Source organism: Lepisma saccharinum, chromosome 24, assembly GCF_977018435.1.
Source record: "Lepisma saccharinum chromosome 24, izLepSacc3.1, whole genome shotgun sequence".
Lineage (NCBI taxonomy): Eukaryota > Metazoa > Arthropoda > Insecta > Zygentoma > Lepismatidae > Lepisma > Lepisma saccharinum.
Genome location: NC_139252.1, coordinates 58152612 through 58178303, shown reverse-complemented (window position 1 = coordinate 58178303; position 25692 = coordinate 58152612).

The window sequence follows — 25692 nt, the reverse complement described above, 5'->3', positions numbered from 1 at the left end:
TCGATGGATTCGGTCTTGTCACCCAAGTTTTGGACAGCTTTCTCAATGGACTCCACTGTAATCTCTACTTGTCCGCGCCACTGAGATAATGGTTCCAGTCTTTCCTGAAGTACCTCTTTTACTCTCTCCTCAACCTTTGCTATCTCTTGCTGAGAAGTAAGTTGGATACTTTCTACTCCGGCCTTAAGTCCTTCTATGTCAGTCCTCTGCTGGGCAAAGAGGGCTTGCAGTTCATTCCTACGCTTCTCTTCTTCTTCCTCTTTTTCTTTCTTTCTTATTTCCTCTAGGCTCTCAATTAAAGCTCGGAGAGTTTCAAAGTCCTTTTCCCTTTTCTCTTCAATTTATCTTCTTTCTAGCTCTTTTCTCTTCAATCTCTCGTTTCTCTAGCTCTCTTTTCTCTTCAATCTCTCGTTTCTCTACCTTTCTTTTCTCTTCAATCTCTCGTTTCTCTAGCTCCCTTTTCTCTTCATGAAACTCTATTAGGGATCTAAGTTCCATCAGTTCTTTTTTTCTCAGCTTTTCAGCCTGAACTGCCTCTCTTTTGCGCACTTTCTCTTCCTCCTGTTTCTCTTTCTTTCTGCGCTCTTCGTCTTCAAGTCTCTCTTTCTCTCGGCGTATTTCTTCTTCAAGTCTCTCCTTCTTTCTGTCTTCCCTATCTTTCGTCAGCCATTCCAATAACCAATGGTCTGATGGAGGATTGGTCAGCGGACTTGGTTCTTGTATTGCGGTCTCCTCTACTTGAGTCTGCGGACCAGATTCACACGTCTGGCATTTAACTCCTACAGCGGGGAAGGTAGCCACATCTTTTCCATCACAGCTCCAGTGAATTTGGCGCTGGCACTGGCAACACTGGAAATGTGCTGCCTCTTCTCCCAGTTCTTCACAGCAACCATATCCAGACTCTGAATCCATGGTCTTCCTCCCTCTACTTCTCAGGTTCATACCAGTAAATTCTTGATCCATGTTTAATACAGTCCACACTTTCACTTTCACTGGACAGTCCTTTTAATGCACAGTTCGGTTTACTTCGCTTAATTGCACAGTTCTGTCGGGCCCCACGTTATGGCGCCAAAAACTTTTGCAACGTCCCACCTACACACAATTACCACACTCTAAACACTTCACTTAGGAGGACGGCAAAAGTCTACCCATATGCGCTAACTTTTTGTCAGCCGTAGAACATGGACTCAGAAATATCTCAGGGCTTGCTGGGTGTAAGGAAAGACTATACCAGCTTAATATATATGTTTATTATAGTCTCAACACAAGGGTGTCCGTTTGCACACTTACACACGTGTCTTTACCTGAAACCCTTACCACGCTCGTGCATTTACTTGTACCACACACGCACGTTCTTTTACATGTACCACCTTTGGTCTCGAAGAGATAAGGGGGGCAGGGAACATCCAATTTATTCCTCGCTGTGAGGCGCCAGGGGGAGTATGGGGACCTAATTTTATTTAGGGCCTTGGTCGCCGCTGACGTCACGGGTTCCCCTGTAAAAGAGAGTATGTTGTGCGTAGTACCCCAACCACAGCCGGGAATTGGCCGAAACCAATCTGTACTCCCGAACAACGGGCGCAGGGTAAAGGATTAAAGGATGCCGCCACACCACGGCGTTAGCTGGGAGTTGGCAAGCCAACCGGTGTCTCCTATGAAGGGACGGCAGGTTAGAAAAGGAAGGTCCGGGTGCTCCCAGACAAGCCGGGCAGGTAGAACCTGGGCACCTATCAGCCTAAGCGAGCGGACCAGGTAGGTAGGTTGCTGCTAGGCTCTTCTTCTTCTTTCTTCTTTCTCCGTCCTTCCTTCTGGGATGGCTTCTAGTTCTCAGGCTGGGAGGCCAGTTAACCCTGGATGTTTGCCTGTTGACATCAGGGAGCCAACTGAGCTCCGGGCCTCGCTGCACTGGCTTTATACTCGCGGGGGCGGCGCATTGGTGGTGAAAATTTTAACTACAACTACGCGTAGCTAACTCATTTTTTTACATATTGCAACCTTCTTACTGAGAAACATCCAAGAAGTGACATTAAGAAAACACTAGTGGGAAAATCACTAGTTGCACGTGTCAATATAAACTAAAACTGTGTGCATTCAGACAATACAATTGATATTGAGCCTCGCAGGACTCTTCAACGAATTTGAACAGTATAAATGACAATAAATGATAACATTTTCTGAATACAGCAACCACGCAGGGTCTAATAATAAGCGAAGCTAATAAACGTAGAGGTGGATCCGTTAGCGTTTACAGAAAACAGCGACCACGCAGGGTCAAATAATACGTAGAGGTGGATCCGTTAACACATTTAAACTAAAAGCGTACGCCTCGGAGGGACATATAGCATGCATTCTTCTTAACAAAATATAATATGGCGACCACGCAGGGTCGTTAAATGTGGCGACCACGCAGGGTCGTTACAAGGGTCTGTCATTATTATTAATGTATTATTAACCTAACCTAACCTAACCTAACCGACAGGACAATGGGAGCCAAGGTAGGCAACGTCACAAGCTCTGCGCTCTCATTATGAATTACCCTTGAAGTCGATAATACTCCCAGGTGGGAAATTTTTTGTGCGTAAGGCGAAACGGGACGAGGCGAAATTGGATGTCCCGTTTCGCCTTAAAAAGTTAGTGTCACATAAATAATTTAAAATTCTATTGGGGGAGGTAAAAACGGAATAAGTCGAAACGGGAGGACACGTAATTTTTTATGTATGTAATTTCTTTTTTGTATAAATTCAATTTTATAATATGACATTTCTTCCCTTTCCAGGTAAGCCAATACTACAATATACTTCCTGTTTCCAAGGATCGCTACAAAAGGTATTTATTTGTAAGATTACCAATTTTTATTATCATTATTTTATTCATATTGTAATATTTTGTTGCTATTAACTACGCTAGTGTGCCTTTACAATTTCAGCTATTTTTCTTTCCAAATAACGAAACTTGAAGTACGCACAACGTGTTGAATATACACATCTTTTCCGTTCATAAATTCTTTACGCACTAGTTTCGGTCCGGAAACATTGACTTCAAATGTATTTTTGGCAATATGTACTAACTGCCTAGAATATTTACTAACGGTTTGTGTACTACGCTGTTAGAAGTTACGAAAATCAGCAGCTAAAATTTTTGTTTGTTAATTTATTGAAACTGGACGGTACCGTTTTTACATAAGTTTGATTATTTGTTCACGCTTTTTTTACGGTGCTTGGAGCGCTGAAGAAATTGACGATCTTAAACTGTCTTGTCTCCAGCCAACTTTTAAATGTGTACTTGAAATGTTTTCATTTTATTCGAAAAATCACAAGATTTAAAATACTTTGCTCGCAAAGCGTGCTATGTTTGGTTCCAAATGCACCAAGTAAGAAGCAGCAATGCTTCTCCTTTCAAAAATTTGCTCGCCAAGCGTGCAGAAACATGTTCCTGGGTTTGGTTGGAAATGCACCAAGTAAGCAACACTGCCTCTCTCAATATTTTGCTACAAAAGCGTGTAGAAACGTGTTCCTAAGTTTGGTTCCAAACATACCAAGTAAGCAACACTGCTTCTCTCCTGGTTCCAAACATACCAAGTAAGCAATACTGCTTCTCTCCTCACTTTAAGGAAAAAATAGAGGAAATCGAATGATTACGGAAACTTCATGGAACTTTCCCCGTGGCTCACGTGACTGTGTCATTGCATGCTGGGTAAAAAAAGGAGCGTCATGAATATTAATTATTCGACGTTTGTGATTAGCTGTGTGATGCAATATTAGCGTTCTCCCCTTCCCCGGACAACACAGAAGCTGTAATCATCCGCCTGTCGAACGTGCATGTCCCTTCTGCGTGCGAATCAAAGGATTACACAATGGAAATGATAAATTAGCCTTAACGGCGAAGAACGTTGCTCGTTCGTTATGCAAATGGGAATGCATTTGCTTCTGAAACGCTTTCCACGCTCTGACAAATGTGCACAGGTATAGGAAATCGTTACAATTGCGTTTATATGTGTACAATTTACGCTAGAGTAGCTTTGAGACATTCACAGCGATCAACTGAACTGTAGACCGTCGCGTCGGTGTTAGCACTACCGGGAAGCGTGGCGCTCACTGTCCGTGAATCAAGCGCGCTATACCTTGTTCCAGCTAACTGTAGAGCAGAGCAGCGCATAGCGGTAGAGGAGGAGGAGGAAAATCGAGTGATGATAGCGCAGTGTTGCCAACCGTACGGTCCAGATATTAGTCCTACTGCTAAATGTACGGCTTGTCAAAATTTGCACTTGCTCTTTTATCCCTAATATTTCCATAATATATTCTTAAACCAAGCGTACGGACGTGGAGACAAGAATACGGTCCGCTTGCGAAGTGCGTTCGGTATATACGTTTTCAAAAGTTTACAGCCTAAGCTTTTAGCTTCAATCAGAGGATTTCAGTCCTCAGATGGTGATTGTAGCCTCGTATAACAAAGCAAATGCAAATAACCCAAGTGTTGACGCACCCAAGAAAACCAGTAATACTTGAAAAATACCTTGAAAAAGGCTAAAAGGCTAAATTATTCTTCTAGCATAGTAAGAAAATTTTGGCAAGTGGACCTATGGCCCATGTAGTCATGTAGTCGTCTGTGAACTTTGTTTTGTCCTGTGAATTGTCGTTAGGCCTATATACGCTAAGTGTCTAGTTACAGCCTAAGCTTTTAGTCTCAGTGAGAGAATTTTAGTACTCGGAGACCTATAGTGATTGTAGTTAAAAATAAACCTCGTATAATATAACAAATAATAATAACTCCTGGCATTAAACAGTAATACTTTAAAATACCTTAAAAAGCGGCCTACGGTAAGTAATTCATCTAGCATAGTAAAAAAAGGTTTAGAAAATGGACCTAAATCGTGTATAAACTTCGTATTGTCCTGTGATTTGTTATTCTATTGATAAATTGTTATATTTAAGGGGAAAAGGAAACAATATTAGTAAGCGTCGAGTTATAGGCCCCTCGGTCAAGGGATTTCAGTCCATATAGACACATAATAATTTTAGTTGCAGTAAAAGTTTGGCCTCATATATGTGCAAATAGTCGAAATGTTAAACATTTCGTGTACTTTATCTAGTAAGCCTTAGTTAAAAATACAATAACAGCGTTACAGACATAACAATTAAGCAAGCTTTTATATTCTAGTGGCACATAATATGTATAAAATATCCTTTCAAATACTCTAACAGATAGTTGTGGGTTATCTGAGATCGAAATTTTCAAGCCTTGTCTCCTGCAAATATAAATACTCTAGAATTCACGAAGCATCAAAATAATATTGTGTACATGAGATAAAAAGCAGATGGAGAGTGGTGCTGATCGCATCATCTCCAAAACAGCAAAAACAAAAGTATATGGAGCCCTATCTCATATATTTAGGAAACTTTACCTAGTATAAGAGTAACAAAATACTCAGCAAACTCTAAAATAAACTAACTTTCTTACGTAGCCCTAAATTAATGTAGAAACACAAAACCAAAAATAGCATAGTGTGGCTTAAATTTTAGCTAATAGTACTTTTTCTTTAGTGGTTTTGAAAATATTTAAATAAATACTAGACTCTAAGTTAAAAATTAGTGAATGTCTGATACAAACTCAATAATTAAAAAATAATACAAACCCTGCAATAGAATCAGTAAAAAGTTGAAAACATCTCTTTGTGCGTCCAAAATATAATAAAACATCCTTCCTGAATAGATTAAATTGTGTTATTTGAGTAATAATAAGCCTAAACTTGTAAAATATACAGACAAAACTCGACAAAACCTACTTTGTGCGTCCAAAATATAATAAACACGTTCAAATCGTGTTATTTGAGTAAAAATAAGTATAAACTTGTAAAATAAAAGGGTAAAAAACTTGTCTAAACACACTTTTGTGGTCAAAATGTAATAGAAAATCTTGCCTGAATTGTTAAAATCGTGATATTTGAATAAATATTAGGATAAACTTGTGAAATAAACAGATACAAATTGAAAACTCACACTTTGTGTGTCGAAAATGTAACTAAAAGTGTTTCCTGAACAGATTGAATTATGTTATTTGAGTAAAAATAGGTATGAACTTGTAAAATAATAAGTTAAAAGTTGTAAAAATATCTTTTCCAGACCAAAATGCAATAAAAAATTTTGCCTGAATAGATGAAATTTTGGTTATTTGAGTAAAAAATAAGCATAAACTTGTGAAATAAAAGGGCAGAACTTGACAAACACACTTTGTGCGTCCAAAAGAACTTGCCTGAATGTGTTATTTGAGTGAAAAGAAACCTAAACTTGGAAAATAATCAGGTAAAACTTGACAAGACACGCAATGTGCGTCCAAAACTTGAAAAGTAAACAATTGAAAGTTGAAAAACACAGTTTGTGTGTTGAAAATATAATAAAACTCTTGCCAGAATCGTTTAAATTGTGTTATTTATAAAAAATACATAGAAACTTGTAAAACAATTAACATAAAGTCAAAGTTTGGTAAAAATATACTCAATATTATGTTAAAGAACACGCAGTAACATAAATTTACTAGCTAAATCAATAATCAATGGGTCCGAGGTTCGGCACTCCGTAATAAAGGCCAATAGTGAAAACTTTAGGTCCAGTCCCAGATAGCTTACCCTTCATCCTAGTTCAAATAAAACCCTTACGCTTCGTTCTCCTTGTTCAGGGTAAAATTCTCGCTCCAATCTAATTGGGTATCCCAAAATCCTTTTTTCTTGTGTTCTCGGTAACCTTGGCCTACTTTGACAGAAACCTGTTCTAACATGCAAATGTTCTACCCTAAAACCCTCGCTACAGCATCCCGTGCTTTGGAGGCAAACCTGAGCGGAATATTAATTCGGTAAAACCGGTTCTACAAGCGACGCATAGCTTCAGAGATTTGACCTTGACCGCGTATTCCCAGACATCCTTTGTTGTCTGGTTCAATCCCTCCCTTGTCCTCTGCTACCGTGTTGCATACCTTTCCCCTGTTCTTGCGTTCTAGTTGACCTTGGAAAAACCGGTTCTAGAAATCTACCGACGCGTTTTCTAATTGGTCAAACAGGTTCTTTCTGTGACGTCATTTGACCTTGGCCGCACATCCCCCAAATTCCTTTCTCGTCTACCTACGCGGAGTTCACATTTGGAGACAGTCTTCTGTCTGGCATCAGACTCAGCTCACACGTTATACATAGTTCTTCCCCGCTCATTTCCTTATATGGCATTTATTATTATTCCTTAGTACATTATAATTATTACGCGTACTTATCGTGGGTTCGAGTACCGGAACCGTCATAAATCGTAAAAAGACCATTACCCATTACCATCATTCATACCAGTTAATAAACCGTAAACTCTTATTTTCAATATTATAAACATTAATTATACATTACATACTTTACAGAAATTAACATAAAATATTATGCATAGCGTAAATAGAAGGCATTATGCATGCCTTCTATTTACATATTTTTCGTAAAATAAATAATTAAAAAAACATAAAAGTTATAAATATGCATATACATAAATGTAAATTTTTCTAATGATATGCAAATTTATTCTAAATACATGCAAATTAGTTCTTAATGACATGCAAATTAATTAACCCCGTGCACGAATTGCCACTGGCGTAGATGACAACTACTCCTCTCTAATATAATTTTCATTTGTTAGTATTACTCCTAAGTACTTGAATTTGGAAGTGGTTCAAACGAGTTGTTATCAATAATTAGATTTTGATTATTACCTAACACTTGGTTTCGGCCTGTAAGCATATATTTAGTTTTATCTTTGCTAACTTCTAAACCTATCTCTCTAGCTGCTTTAAAAATAATTTTGCATTATTCTTAATTGTACGCTATGCAGTAGAAAATATTTTCTGAGCCATAACACACTTTGCGGTTGAATACACTAGAAAAGACACAATTCGTAACAAGCGCCTATTACTTCACTGTCGCCAGACTAATATGTAGGCCACATTATCAACATCGTTGTAGGGATGGAGGGGGGGGGGTTGCACGGTTGTACAATAGGCATCGCCACTCTTTTCCAAGAAATCAAAATCGAAAAATCATTTTTTCGAAAATGAATACGATTTTTTTTTTCGAAAATAAAAATAATCGAAAAATTTCAGTTTCTAATATCGAAAAACAGTTTTTTCGAAAGTTGCCATCCCTACTGTCAAGGTATAACTGAAACCTCAGGTAATTAAAGTTACGCGCTTTCGAAGCGAACCGCGTGTATTTTGAATTTTTCATACTTATTCTCCAAGACCAACACATGCAGGCAGGGAAAAGTTGATAATTAAATGCAATCTCCTCTGGACGCCTGCAATTTAGAGCGTTAGTTATTCTTCCCACATATTCGTCCTACGTGTTCAAGCTTGAAGGTAAATCAATATGAAACAGGTTGCAGGTTGTTTACTACAGGCATGCTGCACAGGGAAAATATTTTATAAATAGAAATGTTAAAGTTTAAACGTAAACGTTGCGAAATATGCTTTATGGGAAAATGTTGTTGGTACTGATAAGAACTGAGTGTGTTGTTTTCGCGATATAAATTTATGCTCATTGTTCTTTAACAATGGACACTCATGGTACTATTGTGAGCCTTTTATGCACAAAATAGCCTGTAAATGATAAGATACAACACTGGATATAAATAGATTTTTCTGCATGTTAAACACAGCCTCACCTATACCATTCGTAATAAAATACCATAAGCACTCACAGAGACAATTCCGAGCGTTTGTTTTTGGTGCAATTTGTGGTTAGATACACTATCAGGCCATTTCATTGGTTCAGCCGGTATGGCATCTGCCTGTGATGCGAGAGACCCGTGTTCGATTCCCAGGTGGGTATTTTTCCAGCTATGTCCCTGGAGCTCACCCAGCTTCTAATAAATGGGTGCCTGAGTGGTAAAAGCCGCCGGAGAACGGTGGTGATCACATCACCTCCAAAAAATCTCCCCGTTTACCTTCAAGGCATGCTGCAGAAAGTAACAAAAATATGTTATAACATTTTTCAATGTTTTCTAATGGCATTTTCCTATAAAATATTAAGAGCCCATGATTCCAACACTTTTCCCTTCAAAATTTGTAGAGTTTCTGTTGTAAGTGGAAAATTGTCAATTGAAATTCGCAGTAGGTAGTCAAGATCGATACAACATTTTAAATGGCATGATATATATGAGTCCCTTTTATGATCATACGGAATAACAAATTCGCTTTTCAGATGACGTAATTACCTCGCAAAACTCATGTACAGTCACTGACACTTCTGGGTTGTAACAACCCCACTAACTCTCAACGTTGACGTTCCAATGTAATGTAACGTAGCAGTGCATCATGTGTGTGTAATGCACCTGGGAATAACTATCTAGATTTGTTCTTGGGACATTCATCATATAATTTCCTATACGTTGTAAGTGTAGAATAATTATTGTCGTATCCTCGTTTTGGAACAGTTTCATTACTCCAATAAATTCCTGTTGCATCCCAATTTTCCCCTTTTTGGGCATCCGTCGTTGAGGAGTGAAATATTTAATTGATTTCCCTTCGCTTCAGTAACAATGGAAATCAATTGCCCGGAATCGAATGGACGCGTTGAATTGCAACGGATGCCACTATTGCTTGCAATCTTGATTAACGTTTTGGATTTTTCTAGTACCCTGTTCTGGCAGCCTTAATGGTTATTATTGCACAGACGAATCCGTGTTTTTGTACGTGTTCATTAAATGTACTATTAATCACTCTTGTTCAGCAGGTCTTGGTGTCATGGGTTTAACCTTTTCCGTTCTCGTCGCTTGTTTGTTGAATTTTGGGACACCAATCAGTATCCATTATAAGAATAAATGTGGCTCATTATGGTAATATTATTGGTCATATCTTGTGAGCATATTGCAATCACCCTTACTTCTCTTGTTTCCCCACAAAATAATAATAATGTCTAACTAGAGTGCTGGAGCGAGAGGATTTCGGTCGAACACCAAATAGTTCGCACGGATGACGCTAGATAGCGTAAGCTACTTCGCTCGAGCGAATAACGCTCGAACAGGCAGCACGAGCGATATACGGTCGAAGCCCAGTTGTAAACGTATAACCGTGGTAGTGGGTTCTCAAATATGGATCGTGAAGGGAAAGACGCTATGGAAATTATCTAAGCTCGGAATTTTTCCGGGCTTGTCCCTGCAAAAAGTGGCTCTGGGATTCATCCAGCCTACAACAAATGCGTACCTTGGGGCAACCCTGGGGCGTAAAGGTGGCTGGAGTGTGGTGCTCATCACATCATCTCCAAAAAATGGCCGAAAGATAATGTGTGGGGTCATATCCCCATCCCCCGATATTAAAAGTAAAAAAAAAGTAGTGCTCCCCTGTGCTTTGCGCCACTCCATGAAGGCGTATAGGGAGTGTGGGGTTAGGGCCACACACTTTCTTGATCACGGCCGAGCTGGGGGCTGATGTGATCAGCACCAGCCGCCTTTCCACCCCCAGAGTTTCCTCCAGGTACTTTATACGACGCTGGGTGGCCGCCGGAGCCGCTTGAACAAGTTGAAAAAGTCTCGGTTCTCCCCTGCCGAGGATCGAACCCGGGTCTCTCGCATGGTAGTCAGACACCCAAACGACTGAGCTAGCACGAACTCACCCCAGATTTACCCTATATTATGGATGTCAAAATCCGGATAAAGTTTTATCCAGCTATTGGATAATTTTCTATTTCGATATCGGATATTCTGATATCTGGATTATCAGGATATCATAATTATCCGGATTTCCAAATTGTCAGAAATATCCGGATGTGTGCATTATCCGGACACTTTTATCGTTTATCCCTTTTAACGTGCTATCTACATGTACCATTATTCGTAATTTTCGTATTTCACTGTACGGATTTTCTACAAATCTTTCCTGAAAAACTCAATATGCTGACCAAGGCAGAAATTTATTTTATTATAAAACATAAACTAAACGTAACATAACGTAACATTTGTACTTGGTGCAGTCTGAGGAAGACCTTGCTAGAAGGTTAAAACGTTACGTTTAGTTTATGTTTTATAATAATAAAAAAAATTCTGCCTTGGTCAGCATACTGAATTTTTCATATCATGGAAACAAGGCTTAATGGTGTTATAAATCTTTCATCAAATCTGTTCTATCCGAATTCTTTGTATATTCGGATAATTTGAAATTTGGATACCCGTTATCCAGTTTTTGTAGCCATCCCTACCCTGTATGTCGCTTCAAGGGACGGTACCTTATCTTTGACCAGTACCGATCAACCCATCTGTGTATAAAGTGGACTTAAAACGTGAAGTCTAACTCGACTGCCGAACTAATGGCGTGATGGTCAACTAACTTGTCATCAGTTGTTCATCCACGTCGCTTACTAAACTGAAAACAAATTCAGAACACATTGTGGTACTTGCTAATTTCGGCTTTGAAAATTAAGCTTCAAAGCAAGTGTAGAACGCGCAGTGCCACATTTTGCACGCGGCACTGAACACAAGGAATTTCGCGAGTTACACAACTCGTCATCGCCAGATGTTGGCGTCCGTGGTGGGGACCCCCCTTCCCCGTAACATCCCATCTCTCCCGACGGCTCCCACTTTTGCAAAACGGCTTCCTGCGGTTCCCATTTCGGAGCTTGCTTTCTGGACGTTTTCCCATCCGCCCTACCTTTCTTTGAGCCCGGGATGCAATATCTATGTTCTAAGGGGACTGCGACGTCTAAAAAGCCCCCGACGGAAAAGATTATGATTTTAGAATATTGCATGGTAATATTGGTCCTCAAAGAATACTGTAAGGAGATTTTCTTCATGTATTTTCCTGCTTCCGAGAAGTTTTCGGCGTAGAAGCAAGTTCTCTTTCGTGAAGGTATCATAGAGCCATATTGCGCACAATTAGTGGAAAGTGATGGAACTTGCAACGTCCCTCTAGTGCACTTCTTAAATGTTATTTACCACGGCTATAGAAATATCTTAATTTCAGGCCCAGTGTGTCTAATGAGAAGCGCAACCGTAAGTGCTTCGGGGCGTCTAATTTGACACAGCGCCACCGAGGGACGGACAAACACAAAAGCTGACGATGTTCTCCTCGTCAGAGAGATTAAATCAAATTTTGATCACTAGGATCAAAAGGAGATACATTTCTGAATTCATTTGCTCACTTATTAACTTTCATAATTGTTTAATATACGAGCATATTCTTACTTGTCTTAATTGGTTATTTACAACATTTTATTCACCCCTTCTATAATTTTTATACTCTTCCTTTCTATATTTCTCATTTACTATAATATATATAATCGCTCTTCTCCGCTCCTAGTTTCTACAATGAACTCTGCTCTTCTTTATATGGCATGCTGCCATCTATCGTTGCTCTCGGGAAACAGTTCTTCCTTGCATTTTTGCATTGTGTCGTCGGAACTGGCACGTGACAAACTGGACTCGGATTTCAGAGGTTGCAAATTCAAACCCCGCCCCGATCATCTTCATAGCTTGCTGGTTGATGATCTAAAAATTCTCAAAATATGACCTTCAATTTTTCATAAAATACGAAAGAGTAAAGAAGAACACTACATATGCTGATCAAGTCAGTCTATATTTAGGTAAAAAAACAAAAAAAAAACAACTTAACGTTTCGTTTCAACCTTCTATCAGGGTCTCCCTCAGACTTGAAACCAAACTAACTAACTAACTCTCTAGCCTTCTTAAACCCGAAGGTTCATGGCTGCAGCAACACAGGCCTTCCATCTTTCCCTATCTTGAGCAAGTTCTATATACTATTTTCCATCCCTACCGATTTCCCTTAGGTCCATCCTTGAAACCAAACTGAAATCTAAATATCTTTTTTTTCTTTCTGTTATGGAAACAAGGTCTAATCGTGTTACCATTGGACATTTTCACAGAAAGAGTCAATTATTTCATCGCTTAAGCCACTGAAGCTAAGGGGTATTACATTTTCACTCGTAACGTTGTCATTATCTGTGACAGACGTCAAGAAGACGTCTTCCCTCTCTCTCTCTCGCTCCCTCTCTGTTTCTTTCATTCCCTATCTCTCAGTTTTCTCTTTTCAATCCGTTATCTCTCTCTTTCTCTTTTTTCATCATTCTGGTTTCCGCTCTTCATCCGTTTCTCATCCTCTGTTTCCTTGTCATTCCCTCCCTCTTTCTTTCTTCCCTTTCCTCTCTCTCTCCTCTTTCCATCGTTCTCTATTTCACTTTTCCTGCCCTTCTCCTCCTCTGTGTTTCCCTTTCGCTCCTCCTCTTTCTCTTTCCTCGTTCTCTTCCCTCCCTTCATCTATTCTCCTCCCTTTATCCTACTCCATCTTTGCTTTCCTCTCTCTCTCTCTCTCTCCTCTTTCCATCTTTCCCTGTTCCGCTCTTCCTCTCTCTTTCCTCTTCTCACAATCTATCTCTCCTTTCCCTCTCCACTATCCTCTCTTTATTCTTGTCTCTTTTTCTTCTCTTTATGTATCCATACCTTTTCTCCCTTCCTCTATCTTCTTTTCTCCCTGTGCACTATTTCCTCTACGGCCATTGTAATAGCTGACGTCTCCATGCTAAAGAGCAATTAGTCACGTGGATGTGCGGAAGATGCCACGCCATCAGAAAACAAGGAATTCTGGGAAAACGTAATCCCCGACCGAGCTAACATTCGCATCCATTAGACTAAACGTTTCAGGATCACATTTTAACTATTCCTATATAAGTTATTTTACGTCGCTTTCCCGTCACTCTTGCATGAAGGTGAGGCGAGTGTTGATACGATGAAATTGACAAAGGAACACTCGCAAAGAACATCCATTCCCAAGTCGGTATTGAACCATTGTCCCCAGGCGTATTAGTGCGCTGAGATAACCGCTCTGCTCTCGGAGGAACCTAATATTTGGAATACAAGCCTTCCAGACATGATTGAACCAAGTTTCATCCAAATAAAAAAACCATGACCTGGAAACTTTTCAGAAATAGGCCGATTTGACATGGAATGACCCATATAATGAAATCGATGAAAAGACACTCACATAGAACACCCATGTTCAGACTGGGATTTGAACCTGAGACCCCTGCACGTCCATCATGCAGGAAACCTAGGTTCAGTTCCTGAGGAGGTAGAGAATTGTTTCAACAATGTCGCTGCATGGGGAGATTCTGAGGTTCACCAAGCCTCTAATAAAGGCTGCCATGTATGGTACTGACTACATCAACATGGAAGTTGTGCATGTGTTGCAATGTTAAGGGAGTGGCTAGCTCTTCCCTTTCCTTTCCAAAGTGGTGTGAAATCTGCTACGGATGTAGGTGAGAGGTGAAAATACCGCGAAGGGAAGTACCTTCTTTTCCACGGAACCATCTGTCTCTTCTGCTATGAATTGAATTGTTGTTTGAAGTCCACTTCATGTACAGAAAGGCTAATCGGGACTGGACTTACAGTTTAAAGTGGGATCAGAACCACTATGTGCCTCCACTGGGTATCGAACCTGGGACACCTTGATTTCAAGGCGACGACCACTGCGCCACGGGGGAGGCTCTTTTGCTATGATTACAACTCCATAGACAGAGTACGCATGTATACTTCCACACACGTATACGCATCACAATCTCCAATTTAATTCTTGTAGGCGTTTAATTTATTCCCAATATTTTTTGAAAGCAAAGACAGAAATTGCTTGAATGGCATAGCGAGTATTCATTGTTTCTATTTCATCGTGTTGAATACAAGGCGAGGGACAGGAGAACATGCTGATTTCGACTTACACGCTGTCCCAGCACCGTGTGGAGCGAACTAGCGAAGTTAAGTTCTCTGCGCAAGTAGGGAGTGGAGAACGCACGAGGAGGATACGTGATATACGATACAAGATTTAATGTTACAAGGAATGGACTTTTGTATAGTTTATTAAATCAATAAAATTGATGCCCAATGTCCAGGCTGGAAACGTTTTGGAAGCTCATTTGCCGGAACTGAGTTCCAAAGCATTCCGGCTTGCTTCAAGCTCTGGCATAAGGATACCAAAAACTTCCAACACATGCACTTGTCGGTTATCTACCTCCGATTGAAGCGCCACTATCCGTACGTGACGTTTCAGTAATATTTCAGCCTCTGAAAGCTTGCAAGAGCTTTCCCCTAGCACGAAGGAACACGTTAACCTGTCGTGCACCCGAACTTCATAATTTAAAAATCTAGTTTGGAAGGGGGAGGGATGGGCTTAGAGACGCTAATTAGTTTCGCAAATGGAATCCCAACGATGCAGACGGCCGCTTTTGAAGTCTGCAAATGGACGGTAAACTTCTGGATATTTCCTCAAACGAAATATTCGGTTACATAATCTCTCTATCTCTCTCTCTCTTTTGTCCTTTCTTTACGCCGTCGTCCGCGGCGGAGTGGTTAGAACAGCGCGCTACGACGCCAAGGATCATGGGTTCGAATCCTGGCCTGGGCATTTGTGTTTATTTGTTACTGTCATCATACCATCAGTCATCCTCATGTTCGCGATTAGCCAAAAGTGGTAGAAAATTGAAATGAAATAAATTAATGAATCAATCAAACCTTTTGGTTTGGCGATTGAACTTGAAAGTCGGACGTTACCCAAATGTCAACTTGTCTACCACTTAGTACACCGCAGACAGCATTTTACAAACTTAACAAATGTCAGGAGTCTACACTCACAACTCAAGACTTGTGTCGTGATCTGTTGGGTACGTTCGTGATTGTCCATACATTTCATTCCCCCCCCCCCAAAGTTGCGCGTTCTAATTTTAGCACACTTTTCTGCGAAAGTCTCGGAAACGCAAAAGACAAATGCAGCTCCCCGTGCGACAGTACGTGCGCACTCGATCTTCATCAAAACCGCGACACTTCGCTCGGCACAGCAAAACGTTCCGGTAGAAGGTGAAAAATCGTAGGAAATTTCTATTTACACCTGGCTCATGTAGCTCGTCTCGAATGATGGGATGGATGTATGGGTTGACTATTTCTAAAGACACCCAAAGATCATCTTCTCTTCCGCATGGTACACTCGGGACAGCATTGCTGCAGACAATCAAGGCTCTGGCGTCTGAACTCTCGGCCAGTACAGTCCTCTGTTGGGTTCGTGATGAGTTGTCTATGTATGTTTGTGAGTGTTCTTTCATCCATTTCTTCACCATTCCGAGTTTCCTCTTCATGGAACTAGGTTTCCTCTTCATGTGACCGGGCTTCCTCTTCATGTGACCAAGTTTCCTCTTCATGTGACCAAGTTTCCTCTTGATGTGACCTAGTTTCTTCTCCATGTGGGCAAGCTTCCTCTTCATGTGAGCGATTTTCTTCTTCATGTGACCGATTTTCTTCTTCATGTGACCAAGTTTCCTCTTCATGTGACAAAGTTTCCTCTTCATGTGACAAAGTTTCCTCTTCATGTGACAAAGTTTCCTCTTGATGTGACCTAGTTTCTTCTCCATGTGGGCAAGTTTCCTCTTCATGTGGCCAAATTTCCTCTTGATGTGACCTAGTTTTTCTTCTCCATGTGGGCAAGTTTCCACTTCATGTGGCCAAATTTCCTCTTCATGTGACCTAGTTTCTTCTCCATGTGACCTAGTTTTTTCTTCATATAACTAGGTTTCCTCTTCATGTGACCAAGTTTCCTCTTCATGTGACCTAGTTTCTTCTCCATGTGGCCAAGTTTCCTCTTCATGCAACTAGGTTTCATCTTCATGTGACGTAGTTTCTTCTTCATATAACTAGGTTTCCTCTTCATGTGCCCAGGTTTCCTATTCATGTGGCCAAATTTCCTCTTCATGTGACCTAGTTTCTCCTCCATGTTACCAAGTTTCTTCTTCATATAACTAGGTTTCCTCTTCATGTGACCAAGTTTCCTCTTCATGTGACCAAGTTTCATCTTCATGTGATCTAGTTTCTTCTCCATGTGGCCAAGTTTCCTCTTCATGCAACTAGGTTTCATCTTCATGTAACTAGGTTTCCTCTTCATGTAACTAGGTTTCCTCTTCATGTTGCCAAGTTTCATCTTCATGTGACCTAGTTTCTTCTCCATGTGGCTAAGTTTCCTCTTCATGCAACTAGGTTTCTTCTTCATGTGACCTAGTTTCTTCTTCATATAACTAGGTTTCCTCTTCATGTGCCCAGGTTTCCTCTTCATGTGCCCAGGTTTCCTATTCATGTGGCCAAGTTTCCTCTTCATGTGACCTAGTTTCTTCTCCATGTTACCAAGTTTGTTCTTCATATAACTAGGTTTCCTCTTTATGTGACCAAGTTTCCTCTTCATGTGACCAAGTTTCCTCTTCATGTGACCTAGTTTCTTCTCCTTGTGACCTAGTTTCTTCTTCATATAACTAGGTTTCCTCTTCATGTGACCAAGGTTCATCTTCATGTGACCTAGTTTCTTCTCCATGTGGCCAAGTTTCCTCTTCATGCAACTAGGTTTCATCTTCATGTGACGTAGTTTCTTCTTCATGTGACGTAGTTTCTTCTTCATATAACTAGGTTTCCTCTTCATGTGCCCAGGTTTCCTATTCATGTGGCCAAGTTTCCTCTTCATGTGACCTAGTTTCTTCTCCATGTTACCAAGTTTCTTCTTCATATAACTAGGTTTCCTCTTCATGTGACCAAGTTTCCTCTTCTTGTGACCTAGTTTCTTCTCCATGTTACCAAGTTTCCTCTTCATGCAACTAAGTTTCCTCTTCATGTGACCTAGTTTCTTCTTCATATAACTAGGTTTCCTCTTCATGTGCTTAGGTTTCCTATTCATGTGGCCAAGTTTCCTCTTCATGTGACCTAGTTTCTTCTCCATGTTACCAAATTTCTTCTTCATATAACTAGGTTTCCTCTTCATGTGACCAAGTTTCCTCTTCATGTGACCTAGTTTCTTCTCCATGTGGCCAAGTTTCCTCTTCATGCAACTAGGTTTCCTCTACATGTGACCTAATTTCTTCTTCATATAACTAGGCTTCCTATTCATGTGGCCAAGTTTCCTATTCATGTGGCCAAGTTTCCTCTTCATGTGACCTAGTTTCTTCTCCATGTTACCAAGTTTCTTCTTCATATAACTAGGTTTCCTCTTCATGTGACCAAGTTTCCTCTTCATGTGACCTAGTTTCTTCTCCATGTGGCCAAGTTTCCTCTTCATGCAACTAGGTTTCCTCTTCATGTGACCTAGTTTCCTCTTCATATAACTAGGTTTCCTCTTCATGTGGCCAGGTTTCCTATTCATGTGGCCAAGTTTTCTCTTCATGTGGCCAAGTTTTCTCTTCATGTGACCTAGTTTCTTCTCCATGTTACCAAGTTTCTTCTTCATATAACTAGGTTTCCTCTTCATGTGACCAAGTTTCCTCTTCATGTGGCCAAGTTTCCTATTCATGTAACCACTTTCACTCTTTCGTAGCATATTTCAACTATTCAGATCATACATTTCCCCTTAGTTCCTACTGCACATACCCTCTCCTTCCACTTTCGTTTGCGCGGACTTTCTTCCTTCAATGCCTTTTATGCCAAAATCTTTGTCAATTCCACATCTTTAAAATACCACGGCCCAGCCTGCTTAAGAGTTCTAAGTTATGAAAAAAACAAACCATTGATGCTTGAATGGTTACCGCAATTAGACTTTCGGCGTAAAGAGCATTTGAGAACAAGGAAAATACGCGAGTCAGAGAAGATTGCGAAGAGAAACACAGGAAGATCGAATCTTCTTCTCTTTAGAATTTCATTTCAGACATGCACACAGCCACAGACAGAGAAAAGCAGCAGAAGAAGACTTCACCAATTTGCCTGGGAAGCTTTGAATTCGCAAATTAACTTACCCGGATGCCATATTAGAGTTCGTCTTTAAGATACGAGGGCTCGTAAATTCGTCCTCAGCCTCTTCACCCCCCTTCCACCCGCTCCTCCTGTCTGGGGGAGAGAGAGAGGATGGGTTTCCCAGGGAACATCACTTCATTTCTCTTGCAATTCCCATTTTTCCGACTGGAGCATTTGCAGTCGACGGAACGGAAAACAAGAAAACATCGGATCGCGCTCCGGTGAACAGAAAATGGAAAATAGGAGAAATTTCTGCTCGGCAAGGAACAGGTTGTTTCGGATGGAAACCGTTGCTTTACTTCGAGCGCTAAAGGAGATAAAGGCTCGAACAAGTGAAAGAGGATTATGGGAAAAAACAAGTTGCAGGTCTGTGAGGGCCTCCATTTGGTAGCTTCACGTTCATGGAAGATTTGGAGTATCACATGATGTCTATACAAACCACTCACAATTTTTGATTCTATTTTGTAATAAATAGTAGAGGATAAGGTCTAAATATGGGCGAAGGTTTAAATATGGGTTTTGGAGTTATCAGCGCTCCCGGGTGCTGCAGCCTGGCAGAGGCTATCGGAACTGGTTACCTGTCAAGGACAAAGGTTGCGGCGCCAATTCTCAAGAGAAAGTGGTGGTTAGTTTCGGCCTTGAACGCTGTTATAGAATTGCGACCTCCGAAAACTTTTTGCAGGTATGTTTTAACTCAACGTTTTCTGAATTCTCATCTGCTTTGTATAGGTTATGATATTAGCGGTACATAAAACAAGTGCGGGCTTTTATAATGCCATGATTTGTTTGTGAAATATGTACCACAGAGAGCGAAAATAAATTGAAGAAGAAAAATAGCGTGACGGTCTAAATATGGGCTATGACATGAGGTCTAATGTTAAGATCACACTTTCAACAAATATTTGGATGTTTTTTCTTAATTTCGATTTTTCCCATTCCGCGTGAATGTTATAATGTTTTAGCAGTAAATGACTGTATTTTTAAATTTTAATTGCTTTTTGTGATATTGCCACTAGTAGCCCATATTTAAACCACAATTTTGAAATACACCATTTTTCGGAAATTGCTTTTTTTTTTTAAAAAAAAATGGAGACCTTCTACACTTTAGCATGCTATTACATTTAATTATATATTTCATAGATATGCATTTTAAACGCAGGTGCTTGATATATTATTTTTTTCCTCCGAAAATGACAAAATAAAAAGGGAGGCCCATATTTAGACCATTTCCTCTATCATTTATTGCAAAATCGAAATTAAATTAATATGCTCACTTCATATTTTATTGACTTGATTTACTTTGCTTCGCCTTTCTTCCACTTTTGACTAATCGCGACGAAGAGGATGAGTGATTGTGTGATGAAGCCAGGGGTCCGGGTTCGAATCTCGGCTTGAGCATGGGTGTACATTGTAAGTCTCTCATCATCAATTCCATCACAGGAGCCTCCTCGATGGCGCAGTGGTAGCTTCCTTGCCTGGTAATCAAGAGGTCCCGGTTTCTTAACCCGGTAGAGGCACGAAGTGGTTTGGATCCCACTTTAAACTGTAGGTCCAGTCCCGATTAGAGTTACTGTGCGTAATGTGGACTTAAAACACAAACTCAAACCATCACGTCGACACAGATCCACCTCTTTTCGATTAGCCAGAAGTCACCTGAAATCGAAGTAAACCGGATCAATCAAAGTTTCTTTTTTAGCAATTCGTCACTCGTATTGATAATCGTGATTGGCTGTGAGAGTTGAAAAATCAACCAATAGAAACACACGGTAAGACGATTCGGTGTCGAGCGCGTTACGTTGTCTTCTTATCTCGCAACAGAAATTTCCTTTTTGGAATCCTGGCCTGGGAATGAGTGTTATTTGTGAATCTGCATGAATTTCATCTAATGCTCAAATCATCTTCATCGTCGCGACTTGCGAAAAGTGGGAGAATTTCGACGTAAAATAAAAAAAAATCAACTATACTCTGCACCGAGAATCTCTGGAGCGAATGAACAACGAGAAAAGTCTGCGCAAGAAGTGACTCTAGAGGGCTCAACCAATGAAAGCGTGAGATGGAACGGGATTGCGTGGAGGGAGAATGTGACTGCAGCTAGCAGCTTCGCCTCGCCCACTAGCATCTCTACTATTATGCACGGTTGGTTGATTTGATGTTTTAAGTCCACTTTATGCACAGTAAGGCTAATCGGGGCTGGACCTACAGTTTAAAGTGGGTTCCGAACCACTATGTGCCTCTACCGGGTATCGAACCCAGGACCCCTTGATTACAAGCCGACGACGTTACCACTGCGCCGTGCACGTGCATTCCCCAGAGATTCCCGAGATAGAATTTAGTTAAATTCCTTGCAGCTGGGGCTTTCTTCGGATCAGAGTTTGCAACAGTGCTCGAACAAGCGCCCTCCGTGAGAACTCCCATCACCCACTCGTGGCAGGAGAAAATATCTCATCTTTCTCCGTAGCGAGGCGCGTCACGAAATATGCAGGAATCGACATCCCAGCTCCATCCATCTTTCCCGGCGTCCGCTGCTTCCAGGATGGGGAGAAGATGTTCTCCGCTTCTTTAATGGCCGCTTGACAAATGCTCATCGCTTATGAGCAATTCGTTTCTTGGTCAGGAGACGGTGTGCAGGGTGGCTCAAAAGTTCCCGTCCTGCCAGGATCCATTTCTTGGAACAGAGTGGTGGTACTTTAAAAGCACTCAGATTTAACCCTAGCTTGCCCATGCCGTACGAGAAACGTAGTTACCTCAGGGGCGGTTACAGGTACACTTTTTTATCACTAAAATTCTAAAATTGAAGAAACAATTTTCCTATTGAATCATTGCTTCCTTTCTTGTTTATTTACGTTGTTATTTATAAATTGTAATAATTACAAAAATTACCATCATTAATAGAAATAATGACAAATAATTACATGCGATTTCACCTGGCTGGTAACCCAGAACATTTGTTCGAATCACGTCGCCAGGAAAGCTACAATTCCTTTGGCATTTACTAAAACTCGCAAAAAGCATATTAATTTTTCAATAATTACCATAATTGCCAACTAATTCTACACTGTCACTCGCTTGAGTGTCTCGTATAACACGCCTGATAGGGCCAACAAGTGAATTTTGCTCTATATGTTCGTTGCATTTATGTTTTTATGAACAAAAGCAGTGACGTGCGTCTACACGTAAACAACGATAGTCTACATTCTACACGTAGACTACTTTATACACGTAGATTACGTAATCTATGTAAACAACATGGCAAAAGTGTTAACTTAGCAAAGGGCGCCGTGGAATTAAAAGAAAATTATACTGCGTATCAGTTGCTGATGTGTAAGGAGAACTTTTCGTACGCTCCCTTCCAAATTCGAACAATTTCTCACCTAGGAAGAAACCAAATATAGGAAATATTCTACTGTTTTATGGGGAAAAGACCACTCTTGGCTCACGACTGCCATCTGTTGTTTTTTCTGCATACTATTTATCTTCTTCCATTCCTGTTGATGGAAGAGAAGAGAAATTTTGTTGTAAATAGGATTCTTTTCAGTTCGTTACGAACCAATATAGTTGAAAATGTCACTTTTCTTTCATGAAACCCTTGAAAATTAATTTTAATGCAATTTAGATTGTCTACGTAGTCTATGTAAACTACAACCAAATGTAATCTACGCGTAGATTACGTGTAGACAACGCATGTAGACGTAAACTTATAGTCTACTTCACATCACTGAACAAAAGTAATACAGAATTATTGAGAACACCGTAGAGAATAATGTAATTTATATTTACTTTTACATATACATTTTCAAAGTTAAAAAATCGTCAAACTAGAGGTGGTAAGCTAATCAGCGTCCCCCTACCCCCCTTTATCGTAATAAGGGGTTAATGCAACCAGATCTGCGTGTCTGTTGGGACTGGTGTTGAGGTCCGCATCTGATCACCACTGGACCTAAAATAAACACAGCAACACATATACACAGTTCTCCACACGCGATCATGATAAATATACAGTAGAACCACTTGTGAAAGTAGACAGTAGATTACACAGGCCTGCATGGGTTCGGATGACTCACAGATGACTGTTGCCCCTGAGTAATTTCAGCATGCTGATTCCAAAAATTAAATCCATTTTTACCCATCAGGTGTAGTTTTTCCAGAAAATAGCAATAAAATGTGTAGTTTCATGATTTTCTCAATAGATGGCTCTGTTTAGATAATGGTAAAATATTGGCTTTCTGCAATACAAATCCTCCAATTTCGAACAATGAATGCACAGAGAATAGTAAGCATTTAATCCACGTTCCATCTTGACAAGACACATTGATATGAAAATTGTAAACTTTGATTAGGTAAATTCCATTTTCAAAATCCCTCATAAAAATTTCCTTCACAAAATGTCCAAAACTCAATGTTATAATGAAGTGTGTTGATTGAACTTAATGACGTGGAGAAAAGTCATGATCTAGGGAAAAATCCTGACGTGGTGGGAAGAAATATATGTCATGTGCATGATCAGCAATGAAAATACTTCAAAAAATCACCTATTGGTTTGTAAACATCCGAAATTTCCTTTTTCTTAATTTATTTTCTTGCGTTCTGTAAGGGACGTAATGGAATGGCGAATATGATAATTTTGATTGTGAAATTGTGAAAAATTCTGACATAATGGGAAAAAATGGATGTCATTTCCGTGATCAGCATTCAAAATACTTCACCTATTGATTTCAAATCATGCGATTTTTTTAAAAAAATGCAGGTGGTGTTATCATAGAATGCTCCTTGGGCATCCCCGGCGATGTAGTGGTAAAGTTGAAGCCTTTAAATCAAGGAGTACATGTTCTATTTGTGACCTGGAGGCTTACGTTAGACTATAGCGTTTCATCATACACTAATATTCTATCCTATGCTATTCATTTTGTCCCGGGAATTATTCTAGGGAAGTTACCTATTTCAATTATCTGGATCTTATTTGAACCGAGGTTCATCCAGAATTAGCCTTATAAAATGAATTTTAACTTCCTGTTGTTATTGTTATTTAGCGTCGCTTTTCTGCCACTTTTGCTAATCGTGACATGGAGGCTGAATGATACTATGAAATTGATTAAGGGACACTCGCAAATAACACCTGTGCCCTGGACGGCATTCGAACCCGGGACTCCTAGTGTCGTAGCGTGCTGTTCTAACCAGTCCGCCACGAAAGCTTTCTGTTGTGAAATGTTTCGTGTCATTTACGATCCTCACTTGAGTTTGAGTTTTGGTTTTAAATTCACTTTATGCACAGGAAAGGTAATCGGAACTAAGCCTACAGTTTGAAGTGGAATCAGAACCACTTGTGCCTCCACCGGGTATCGAACCCCTTGATTAGAAGGTATTTTACGTTGGTTTGCATCGTCACTCACTAGGAATAATCGTGACGATGAAAGACATCTACCTTTTTAGACTTGTAATCAAGGGGTCAAAGTTTCTATTCCCAGCTGAGGCACATGGTACAGTGATTCAAATCGCACTTTGAGACTGTAGGTCCTGTCTCGAGTAGTCTTACGTGAGCATAATATGGACTTAAGCACATTAGTTATGGTCAAGTTTGATAATTCCAAAGGGTATTCACGAAATAAGCAAATATTTCCACTGGTGCTCTGCATCTGAAATCTTGTTGGTCAGTGGTTGCACGATGACGACAAGGTCAAAGAAGACGCCACCACATCGCAGGCTGCGTCATCGGAACATTACTTTTTGTATAACCCTCGTACATATATTCCCATCCAAGTAGTAGAATAATCGTGGCTCAGATGCTAGGTTACTTGGCGCACTACTCTCTGGTATGGAAACACTGCCACTCCCGTCACTTGAAATCTTCCTCCCCCACCCCCACCACCCTTCCCGCAGAACCGTGGAATGCAAGCCATCCTCTTGTGAAGAAGACACATTCTTCACGGGAGCTCGCACCACCTTCACACACACACGCATTCCCACCCTCCTGTTCCACCACCTCTTCCTCCTCTTTCCCAATCAAACGGAGCCCCAAAATACCCCCAGGAGAAGTGAATACTCTCGGAGACCTACCGAGGGTTCCATTCCACCGCTACCTTATACGGAATCAGACGAGGTCCCCCCCCCCACACACACACCCTTCTCTCGCTCTCTCTCTGTACCACAGCTGAGCTCCGGAAAGACAAAAGTCCTTATGAAGCGGAAGTGAAGTGATAAAATCCTCATTGCCTTCACGATGTTGAAAGACTGTTAGACCTCCTGCCTCCAGAAATATGGAGCCACGAAACGCTCCACTGTCTAACCTATGCTATTTCGGCTATTTTGCGTTTCCTTTTCTACCTGTTGGATAAATCGCGACAAACAAAATAATGAACCCATTCTTTATCTAGGACTAGCTGATTAGCCGGCGTTGCCCGGGTATTTATTTATCCCAATCTTGTATTAGACAGGAAAATGATGAATTCTAACTATAGTGTAAACTAATATTAAATGTGATCGTGAATGTCACCAATTAGCTTAGTGACTCTGAAAACTATGGATACGACACTAATCTAGGTCATTTGCGGCATTTTATTTTTCACCCTCTCTCCCCCCCCCCCCCCCCATGGCGATAGGTGATGAACTTGTAGTTGAACCGCATTGGGAGTGTCACGAAAACTATGGATTTCACACGAATATCGGTCGTTTTCGAAACACAGCCTGAATGTTAGACAACCCGAGAAACACTATAGCTGTGCGGGCTTGCATAGAGTCACGGATGTCTGTTTATGCGGAATTTAATATCGGTCGATCTCGATTATTTTTACATGTCACCCCTTCCAATCCCACCCCTAAGGATGCCAGGGGTGTCTTACCCCAAAAATATTCTTTCCAGATTGCAAGTGATATGTGTACCAAGTTTGTTTGAAATTGCTCCAGGCGTTCGGGAGTTATACCGGAACAAACATAT